Source organism: Anabrus simplex, chromosome 5 (genome assembly GCF_040414725.1).
Source record: "Anabrus simplex isolate iqAnaSimp1 chromosome 5, ASM4041472v1, whole genome shotgun sequence".
Classification (NCBI taxonomy): domain Eukaryota; kingdom Metazoa; phylum Arthropoda; class Insecta; order Orthoptera; family Tettigoniidae; genus Anabrus; species Anabrus simplex.
The window spans coordinates 408,560,721-408,572,780 of NC_090269.1; the positions used below are offsets into that span (position 1 = coordinate 408,560,721).

Genomic DNA, 12,060 nt, shown 5'->3' on the forward strand with positions numbered 1-12,060 from the left:
CTTTTAAAGCAGATTGCAAATATCAAATTTCACGTCTGTAATTCCTTCATTTTTGAGATATCAGTAGCGTAATTAAAAGAATTCAATACCATTTTCAGTCACATTTACCTCCCCCCCTCCACCCAAGTGGCATTTCTGAAAACTGAAAATACACGTTTCTTTATGTTTAATAGAGATAAAAATACCATTTTTCTCTTCTGTAACATGCTAAGTTTTTTTAGATATACTGTAAAAATTCTCATTTTAAAATTTCTCCCCTTTTGAGTTCCCCTTAAGTGGAGTTTCCAAAAACAAATCACCTATGTTTCTTTACATTTACAGGAGATTCCAAACACCCACTTTTTACGTCTGTAACATTTTACGTTTCCAAGATATTCTGTAGATATATTCTTTCAAAAAATTCACCCCAATTTGTCACTCCTGTTTAACCGCCATTAATTGGATTTTCCAAAAACTAAAAAAATACGTGATTCTTTATTTATAAAGGAGATCCCATATACAAATTTTCAGTTCTGTAATATCTTTCGTTTCTGAGATATATGTATCCTCATTAAAGTCATTCAACCCATTTTTCACCCTTTTACACCCCACCTATTGCGATTTACAGCAGACAAAAAAATACGTGTTCCTTTATTTTTAGAGGAGATTCTAACTACCAATTTTTACATCTGTAAATTTTAAAGTTCTAAGATGTAGACACACTCATTTTAAAAAATTCACCCCCCCTTTTCATCCTCCAATATTTGGAATTTTCAAAAACGAAAAAATGCGTGTTTCTTTACTTTTAAAGTAGATCCCAAATACCAATTTTCAGGTCTGTAATATCTTCAGGTTCTGAAATATAAGTAGCCTCATTTAAGACATTCAACCCATTATTCACGCTTTTACACTCTTTCTATCGGGATTTTCGGAAAACAAAAGAATACGTGTTTCTTTATTTTTGAAAGAGATTCTAAATACCAATTTTTACATCTATAAACTTTAAAAGTTTTGAGATATAGATACACTCATTTTAAAAAATCACCCCACTTTTCACCCCCCCCCCATTAATTGGATTTTCCAAAAACAAAAAATACGTGTTTCTTTATTTTAAAGGAGATCCCAAACACCAATTTTCAGATCTGTAATATATTCAGGTTCTGAAATATAAGTAGACTCATGAAAGGCGTTGGACAACTTTTTCAGACTTTTCCACCCTTCCTATTAGGATTTTCCGAAAACAAAATATACATGTTTCTTTATTTTTAAAGGAGATTCTAAATACTAATTTTCACATCTATAACCTTTAGAAGTTTTGAGATATAGATACACTCATTTTAAAATATTACCCCCTTTTCACCCCCTCTTAATTGGATTTTCCAGAAACAAAAAGTTATGTGTTTCTCTATTTTTAAAGGAGATCCCAAACACCAATTTTCAGGTCTGTAATATCTTCAGTTTCTGAGATATAAGTAGCCTCATTAAAGGCATTTAACCATTTTTTCACCCCTTTTACCTCCTCCTATTGCGATTTTCCGAAAACGAAAATATACGTGTTTCTTTATTTTTAATGAAGATTCTAAATGCCAATTTTTACGTCTGCAAACTTTAAAAGTTTGGAGATATAGATTCACTCATTTTAAAAATGCACCCCCTTTTCACCCTCCCATTAATTGGATTTTCCAAAAACCAAAAAATACGTGTTTCTTTATTTTTAAAAGAGATCAAAAGTACCAATTTTCAGGTCTGTAATATCTTCCGTTTCTGAGATATAAGTACCGGTATCTTGATTAAAGGCATTCAACCCATTTTTCCCCATCTTCACCCTTTTCACCCCTTCTATTGGAATTTTCTGAAAAAAAAATAATACGTGTTTCCTTATTTTTAAAGAAGATTCTAAATGCCAATTTTTACATCTGTAAACCTTTAAAGTTTTGAGATATAGATACACTCATTTTAAAATTTCACCCCCCTTTTCACCCTCTTAGAGAAGGAATATCCAAATATCCTCTCTTAGCGAGCACCTACATCCTAATATGAATATTTCCCCAAAATTTCATTTCTTTATGTCCAGTAGTTTTGGCTCGGCGATGATGAATCAGTCAGTCAGTCAGGACAAGTTATTTTATATATGTATAGATATATATAAGAAAACATAAAGGTCCGATAACACTGCCCTGAGGAACTCCCCTCTCAACTATTACAGGGTCAGACAAAGCTTCACCTACTCTGACTCTCTGAGATCTATTTTCTAGAAATATAGCAACCCATTCAGTCACTCTTTTGTCTAGACCAATTTCACTCATTTTTGCCAGTAGTCTCCCATGATCCACCCTATCAAATGCTTTAGACAGGTCAATCGCGATACAGTCCATTTGACCTCCAGAATCCAAGATATCTGCTATATCTTGCTGGAATCCTACAAGTTGAGCTTCAGTGGAATAACCTTTCCTAAAACCGAATTACCTTCTATCGAACCAGTTATTAATTTCACAAACATGTCTAATATAATCAGAAATAATGCCTTCCCAATGCTTACATACAATGCATGTCAAACTTACTGGCCTGTAATTTTCAGCTTTATGTCTATCACCCTTTCCTGTATACACAGGGACTACTATAGCAACTCTCCATTCATCTGGTATTGCTCCTTCGGCCAAACAATAATCAAATAAGTACTTCAGATATGGTACTATATCCCAACCCATTGTCTTTAGTATATCCCCAGAAATCTGATCAATTCCAGCCGCTTTTCTAGTTTTCAACTTTTGTATCTTATTGCAAATGTCATTGTTATCATATGTAAATTTATTACTTCTTTGGCCTTAGTCTCTTCCTCTGTCTCGACATTATCCTTGTAACCAACAATCTTTACATACTGCTGACTGAATACTTCTGCCTTTTGAAGATCCTCACATACACACTCCCCTTGTTCATTAATTATTCCTGGAATGTCCTTCTTGGAACCTGTTTATGCCTTGAAATACCTATACATACCCTTCCATTTTTCACTAAAATTTGTATGACTGCCAATTATGCTTGCCATCATGTTTTCCTTAGCTGCCTTCTTTGCTAGATTCAATTTTCTAGACGTTATGGCAGGCTTGTCAATTTCAAGTTAATTTCATTTTTTTACATTGATGACAAAAGTTTTTGCAAGAAGTGAAGTCAATTTGTGTAAATAATGTATATATATATTTATATATTTTGCACTTCCCAAATAGTCTTTAAAAAATACATTGGATTCTTCCATATTCTTTTTACATTTTTTTCAGTTTCTGACTTGAGTTTTGTAATCTATTTGATTTTATGGCTGATGAAGTCTCAGAGACGAACATGTCCCGAAATATTTTCAATATCTTTTTAACATGTTTTTAATTAAATAGTTCACTTGTAAAGTGATGTGTATTGATTGGATGGACCAAAACCTAACATTGTTTCTTAGTTTTAACTGTATCAATACGGATCTACACGATAAAGTTCGTACATTGTAATAAGCCCACTCTGTAAGGAGTTTACGTCTCATAAATAATCGATTTATTTGCATATTTTACAGTCATCTGAAAATGTATTTCAAACGAAGGATCGATCCCGCGAAAACAATAGTATGGCAGTTCCTGGGGTATTTGACAAAGAAGTTCAGCCTTTACTAGGCAGGGGTTACGAATTACTAAATAAAAGGCACATATGGGCCTTATTTAGTCTCTCTTGGACAGTCACCATATTAGTGCATCATACATATGCGGTAAACATAAGTAATTTAGTGAGTTTCAGTATCGGAATCGTGGCATGTAGTTGTCGATAGTTACTTGAGGGTTGCCTCCCTACACCTGTTCTTCAGTAGGGAATTCCCTCACAGCAACTTGAGTGTTTTTAAGTCATTATATTTTCAGAGTAATCTTATTACACTATTAACAGTGATCGCAAATGGGACAATGCTTAACACGTCAAAAATAAATTAGACTTGCATTCTATCTGTGTGATCGCACATGGGACAGATCGCAAATACGACAGATCGCAAATACGACGGCACCTTATCAGGGAGTATGTAGGGTCTACTGGTCTCAATTATTTTACGTTTCTCTACGTATAACAACATCTTATGATTCTATGAATTCAATTATGTGGAGTCTCCCTGTGGTCAGTTCCGACAAGTGACATGGTATATTATATTAGGTGGTGTTTTCTCTAATATGCTCGTCTTCCATTCTGATATTTTCATACGGGTGATGAGCGCATGCAAGCTGTTCTTACGTTAAAATAGCGGTAGATATGTTCAGGTTATCATACTGTACATTAAGGGTTTACTGCATCTTTTCAAATGCGTATAGTGGTTTCCAGTTTATGTTTTACTAGTAAGTAAGGCCGTTTTCGACAGTCCAAATTACTATGTGTTAAGTATTGGTAATATGAAATGAACAGGCTAATGTGTTTTATGGATACAACTTACACAAGGTGGACAGTGTAATTACTAAGAAGTGATTTGAACATTTAAATAGACTGTTAATAGATCTTGTGAATACACGTTCCATATTACATATACGGTATTTGAATGGAATCAGAACACGTATTCATGTATTTCCTTACAAACCACATCGTGTGTAATCGTAGATGGAAGCTTGTATATTGACGTTTGTAGATCTGTGTACACTTAAGAAATCTACATACAGCTGTCTATGACTAAACACTCGAGTGGAGAGACACTGGAGTGGAGAGATTTTCCCAAATTTCTATAAAGTCCCTCCTTGTGACTTATTCATTGCGACAGAAAAGGCTATATTTAGAGGAAACTAGTTCCGTGTAATAACGAACAACTTATGGGAATCATCAGGTGTTAAATCTATTCTTCGAATAAAGCACCTTCTTCGTGAAGCTGAGCCCGTTAGAATTTCTGCATGAACGATAATTTTGTCTAGCTTCAGCACAGTCAATCTTGTTCCGCTGGACAGAGCACTTTATTAACTTAACTGACATCATCACACTCCATGGACTCAATGCTAATGTACACTATTTGGTCATCTATCACACTATTCAGAGCCTGTTAGTTGATGACATTAACGTTTGAGCTCAAAATTGCTACTTAAAAAAATAAACCCTCACTTGGATGAAAAGAAGAACTAAGTAAATCCCGTACAATATATTTTGAAATCTGGTTTTATTGAATCTCGATAATGTAATTTTGACCTACTTCTCCTTTGACGAGTTTTGGTAGCCATTCACTGAAGTTAGGTCTACAGCTAATATATTATTTTTGTAGCTTAAAAATATTAATTTCAGTCTATAGTATATTTTAAACTTGACTGGACAACAGCTGATATGTATCTGTGAGGAATATCTGGCAGGCACTGTCGGAAGTGAGTAACTGATCTATTGTGAAAAGGCGCAATGGAGAGCCATGCTTGTCTAGGCCCATACGATTAACTTAGCCTGACTTATTTCCTCTGTACCTTCTGATATCATTATCGTGTGAGACGTAGAATTATGCAAAATTAGAATCTCACTTGCTCTCTTCCCTCTATTTTTACTTTACTGAGCCGGGCTGAGTGGCTCAGACGGTTAAGGCTTTGGCCTTCTGACCCCAACTTGGCAGGTTCGATCCTGGTGGTATTTGAAGGTGCTCAAATGCGTCAGCCTCGTGTCGGTAGATTTACTGGCACGTAAAGGAACTCCTGCGGGACTAAATTCCGGCACCTCGGCGTCTCCGAAAACCGTAAAAGAGTAGTTAGTGGGACGTAAAACAAATAACATTATTATTAACTTTACTCAATTAATTTCTCTCCAAACGTATCGTTTTAACTTTAACTGCATATATTTTCTTAGTTTGTCACTTTTACCTTTGTTTACTCGTTTTGATCTTCCTCGTGGAGTTTTAGTAGGTTTATGGTTGGATCATTTCAAATTTAATCAAAATCTTCCGGGCTATTCTGCCGTGGACCGCTTCTCTCATTCCTGCCAGACGTTTCAACTACTACTGCGGTAGCCATCTTCTGTGGCGTCGTCTAACTATTCCCTTCTGTGTCCCGCTGATTGTCACGTGCTAAGAAGTAGCCTCAATTTCTTCGATCCTATCTGACCAACCTTGGTCAACTCTTGTTCTTTGCCTACCCCGACGGTATTACGTCAGAAGCCTAGGGTCATTTTCATTTTCACGCCCTTGGTGGCCCTTGTCTTTCTTTGGGCAATACCTTCATTCTTCGAAGTGTCGGACCCCTTCTATTTTTCGCTCTGATTAGACGACTTAGACGACGTCACAGAAGGTGATTACCGCAGCAGTAGTCGAAACTTCTGGCAGGAATGAGAGGAGTGGACCACGGCAGAATAGCCCGGAAGATTTTGATTATATTGACTCCGGCCGTGAATCCCTTAATTTTGTCCGGCTCCATAGCTAAATGGTTATCGAACTGGCCTTTGGTCACAGAGGTCCCGGGTTCGATTACTGGTAGGATCGGGAATGTTAATCATTATTAGTTAATTTCGGTGGCACGGGGGCTGGGTATATGTGTCGTCCTCATCATCATTCCTTCCTCATCACGACGTGCAGGTCGCCTACGGGAGTCAACTCAAAAGACCTACACCTGGCGAGCCGAACATGTCCTCGGACACTCCGGCACGAAAATTATCCTTCATTCAAAATTTGTCGATTTATCACAGGAAATTCGTACAACATGTGACGATCGAAGATTCCTCTTGTAGTAAGTGAGACCTCATGTCTTATGGGTATAATGTTTTTCCGCCGAATTTTGCTAAAGTGGCAAAAGCGATGGTGTTTACTCGACAGTCAGACTAGAACTTGTGAAAATATAAGGAAATAGTCCTAAAAAGTTATTAAATAAAATAAGTGAGAATAATAAAATAAAGATGAAATTAGGCTAACGATCTGCAGGGTAATAAACATAGCGATAGGAATAGCAACAATGGCTCTTCTGGCAACAAAGTATTAGTGATTAAACTACCATTAATTCTTATATTGAAGCCATCATGATAAACGCATATTCAGTGCGTGACATGAGTATTTCGACATTTCTGCTAATTATACGTAGGCTATGTGTGGACATATAACCGGCGAAGCGAAGTCCAGAGCTCCAATGAGTAGGAGCACTTTGTGGTTTAAAATTTTATTTCCTGGACACAACATCGTGTAACAAATAATTAACATGATCTCACGAGAAATAATCATCAGATTCTGATTCACTCATTAAACCAGTCATTGTAATAAGAATAAATGGAGTTGAAGTCTACTATGAAGCACCTTAAATGTATAGAAAACAAATATATTGAATTACTGTCACGTGCTAATATCGCTGTCTGCAATGCGAACACTTCAAAGAAGGGAGCAAGACTTGTTAATGTGTTACTTACTTCAAACTGACAATCTCACTCCACTGAATGAGGGGAATTAACAATTTTCTTTTGACAGATACCATTTTCAGTACGTAATGATTTCAAACCAGCATTACGGTTTGGTTCAGTCTTATGCCAATAGATGACGTTAATGTTATTACGTGCAACAAAATGACAATCTCACCTCGCTGAATGAAAGGCACTTTAATGAGAACCAGTCCTGAGAAATTCCATCTTACCCGAGTCATATCTCTACCATGGAACACCCTGTGGATTGGGGTGGTAGAAAAATACACACGGTATCCCCTGTCTTTCTTAAGAGGCAGTTAAAAGGGGCCCCATGTGTTCTTAAGTGGGAGAGTGTGGCGACCACGGGACCAAAGCTGAGTGCTGGCATTACTTCGACTTACTTGTGCCTACTCCGACGAAATATTACGTATGGAGCATAGGGACCTTTTCATGTTTACGCACTTGGTGGCCCTTGTCTTCCTTTGGCCAATACCTTCATTCTTCGAACTGTCGGACCCCTTCGATTTCTTCCCTTTAGTGTTACTAGAAGATGGTTGCCTAGTTGATTTTCCTCTTCAAAACAATAGTCACAACTCACAACCACCATTATGTAACATGGAAACTTTTTTTCTTGCTAGTTGCTTTACGTCGCACCGACACAGATAGGTCTTATGGCGACGATGGGATAGGAAAGGCCTAGGAGTTGAAAGGAATCGGACATGGCCTTAATTAAGGTACAGCCCAGAATTTGCCTGGTGTGAAAATGGGAAACCACGGAAAACCATCTTCAGGGCTGCCGACAGTGAGATTCGAACCCACTATCCCTCGGATGCAAGCTCACAGCCGCGTGCCCCTGACCGCACGGCCAACTCGCCCGGTAAGGAAAACTCCTCCTACAACATAGCATCCTCGATCAAAATGTAATAGATGCCACATTCCAAATTCAGCTGAAGGATTTCTATCTCGTTGTTATAAATGGAGATAATGTGGTTTAATAAGCCGGAATAGTGAAAATGATCTATTCACTTCACTGTAAGATAGTATTTATCACTGAGCAGTTCAAGTATAATGGTCATAATTGCATTGTTCTTATAACCTAATAGCATACGTACCTGCTCTTCTCAACGGAATTGGTAATAGAATTCATTATTCCTTCATGAATTTATGCAAAGTTACATTCCTGTATTCAAATCCTTAATACGGCATGTTAAACTGATGTTCTTCTACAAAAAGCAAGTGGCAGTAGTCTAACGTTGAATACCACAAAACTGAACAAAGTGGAAACAGAATGAGGATGATATCAGAGTTTATTGAATGGTACAGTTCCTGGTCTGAAGGTTTGCGTAATTCTCCATAATTCTCTGTTACATATTGCTGTTCATCTAGCCCTTTCAGTCCCATTGTTGCTTTAGGTTAACATGATATTCAGTACATAAATTCACTAAGTTTATTCCTTTCCCCTAAGTCCCAATGTTGCTGTGAATTAACTACAGATGTAAGCTTCCATAATCAGCCAAGAGATGGCAGGAAAGTCGAATATAATTTATCTTAGATAAAAAAGTTGAAAGTGGTGCACTCCATTGTCATGGAGGATTATATCTTCATGTTTACTTTCTGCATTTTATAAGTGAGAGTGTATTGAATTAGGAGTGTATTTGTTTTGTGTCAAAACCTTCCAAAATACTGTGTGTATCACATATACCGGTACTTGATTTTAGAAATATTATTTTGTTTTAAATAGATTTGATGTTGATGTTAATCTAAAGCAACATTGGGACTCAAGGGGTAAACTGTGTTACCATAGTCTAACCTCAAAATAATAATGAGCAAGATGAAGCGTTTTGGTAGAGCACTGAAAGAGACAGAAATAGAGGATATTCTCGAGAAACTTGTTGACGGGACAATATCTGACTTCGAAGATAGTGATTCAGGTGATGAATTAGATGATGAGACATTGTTATGCAGTAATAATGAAATACAAGAAGTAGAGGTGAGTGATAAAGCATAATTCAGTATTGAATGTTGCCCATAAAATATGAATTTAAAATGCAATTCCTTTTGAATAGCCGTACTAATATAGACATTATAATGCTAGTCCCATTTGTAACTATATAGGCCTATATATAAATAGTGTATTATGAACGTCATACTCACCTTGATTTAATAATTTGTTCTGTAGGTCACGGATTCAAGTCCAGATTATGAAGAACAATCTGCTGGAGGAAGTTTAGACAACAACATAAGTGAACATGCCCCAGAAGAGAAAGAACGTCCCAAGCATCGTTTTAGGAAAGTGGAATTTAAACCCCCTGATGTTACATTTCAATCAGAAGTTTTCCCACCACCGCAGGTTGACAGCAGTCCCTATGAGTATTTCAAAATGTTCTTTACTTCGGAGGCATTTGTATTATTAGCCGAACAGTCTAATTTGTATGCTCACCAAAAGGATGGGAAAATTCTGGGCACAGACAGCAAGGAAATTGAGCAACTCACAGGAATCTTTCTCATGATGGGAGTCGTAAAAATGCCGAGTACAAAACTCTATTGGTCAACACACTGCAGATATTCTCCCATTGCAGATGTTATGAGTAGAAATAGATTTAACACATTGAAGAAATATTTTCATGTTGCTAATAATATTGAACAGAAACCACCTGGTGACCCTGAATATGACAAACTCTTTAAAGTCAGGCCATTGTTAGATATCATACGCTCAAGAATGGGAGAATTACCACCAGAAGAGCGCATTTCTGTAGACAAACAAATCATACTTTTCAAAGGAAGGAGCTCTCTCAAACAATATGTCAGGAATAAGCCCCATAAATGGGGTTACAAGTGTTTTATGCGTGCAGGAGAGTCTGGTATAATGTAGGATTTTGAATTTTATACCGGGAAGGGTACTTGTAAAGATGTGGGTCTAGGTTTTTCTGGCGACATTGTGAACTCTCACAAGTGAACTACCTGATCATAAAAATTTTAAAATTTACTTTGACAATTGGTTTTCCTCCCTGCAGTTAGCCATTTCCTTGAGAGAAAGGGGTATTTTTTGTGTTGGTACCATCCGGAATGACAGAATGGGGAAATGTCCGCTTATGGCTGAAAATGACCTAAAGAAGAAAGGAAGAGGCAGCTATGACTACAGAGTGGAAGAGGAACACAACATTGCCCTCATTCGGTGGTTCGACAGGAAGGCAATCAACTTCATTTCTGCATATATCGGTGTGGATCCAGAAGTTAAATGCCAACGATGGAGCCAGTCGGAAAAGAAAACTGTGGAAATAAAGTGTCCCCAAGTGGTGAAAGAATATAATCAGTTCATGGAGGGAGTGGATCTAGCAGATATGCTGCTTGAGCTATACAGAATAGACATTAGATCGGTCAAGTGGTATATGAGAATTGTGTTTTGGTGTATTAGTGTTGCAGTAGTCAATGGTTGGCTACTGTACCGTAAACATAAAAAACAACAAGGAGAAAAATGCATATATTCCCTTGTACAATTTCAGTTAGAAATATCTCAAGCACTGACAAGGGCAGGGAAAGTTCTGAATCGAAAGCGTGGCCGACCAAGTGACAGTCCAATTCCAGAACCCAGTCGAAAAAAGTTTGCTCCAAGACCAGTCGATAATGTAAGGTATGATGCATATGGACACTGGCCTCAGTATGAAACAAAGAAAGGCCGATGTAAATTTTGTCCTAGTGGAATCACCCAGCTGACCTGCTCTACATGCAGAGTTAATTTGTGCTCGACAGGAGTTAAGAACTGCTTCTTCGAATTTCATAACAAGTAATTGAAGAAACATTATTTTTTGAGGCATAATTTATTGTTCTATTCATCTTTGTAGAATTATATTGTGGGAAAAAGTTAGGTATGGCTAATTTTGTTTGCTAGATGTAGTTTTGTGTACAGAATAACACTATGTAAATTGCTCTGTGAAATATGTATGTCGCATTTGAATGTTACCACAGGCTCCCAATGTTAACCTAGAGCAACATGCTGTATTTTTTAAATTTATTTGGGAAATTTTGAAAATTGTTAATAAACATGATCAGTGTGTTCTAAAACAACTATTCTAAACAAGAAAAAAATTCTCCAAAATATAATAATTTGGGACTGAAAGGGCTAGAACCAGGGAATAGCGCTGTGGCTGAACACTCGTGAAACCAATCGTTGACGAAAACCTCTCTTGTTATTTGTTCTATCGAAAAGTGTTGAGAACTTCCTTACTGTCTGACTGAATTTACAAACATATAAAACTGTATTTAACTTGTAAAATCTGAATATCTGCATTTATAATGGAAAATCTGAAAATTAACATTCATTAAATAAAATACACACTCGTCGAACCCTGTACTCACACTTACTTGTTACCTGCTTACTTACACATACGTTATTTGAAGGGCGCCAGCTGTCACTCAGTACAGCAATAATAGAATGAGACTCTTGACCATCTCTAGGGTGTGGGGTAATAAGCTTACTTTTGACAACATACCATATAAGTTCTGGGAAAAGGAGATTGGCGTTCGGTTTCCCCATTAATTTTGAGGTTAAGATATTTTACTGTAAATGAAATAAAACTATGAATTCGTTTGATAGAACAATATATATTCCTTAAATAATATATAAAAAACTAGTGAGTCTTGTTGCGATAAAACAGATGAGAATATGAAATTATGACATTGCAACTGAAAGAAACTAGGCATGAATTTGAATTCTTCTTGACCGGACATTTA

At 36.8% G+C, this 12,060-nt stretch overlaps 1 long non-coding RNA gene and 1 pseudogene across 2 annotated transcripts in view; both read left to right on the forward strand.

Moving 5' to 3' along the window:
- Window positions 1-12,060, forward strand: part of LOC136875016 (uncharacterized) — a 62,769-nt gene that overhangs the window by 25,675 nt on the left and 25,034 nt on the right. The window lies entirely within an intron of this gene.
- LOC136874250 (piggyBac transposable element-derived protein 3-like) lies at window positions 9,161-11,117 on the forward strand (annotated as a pseudogene).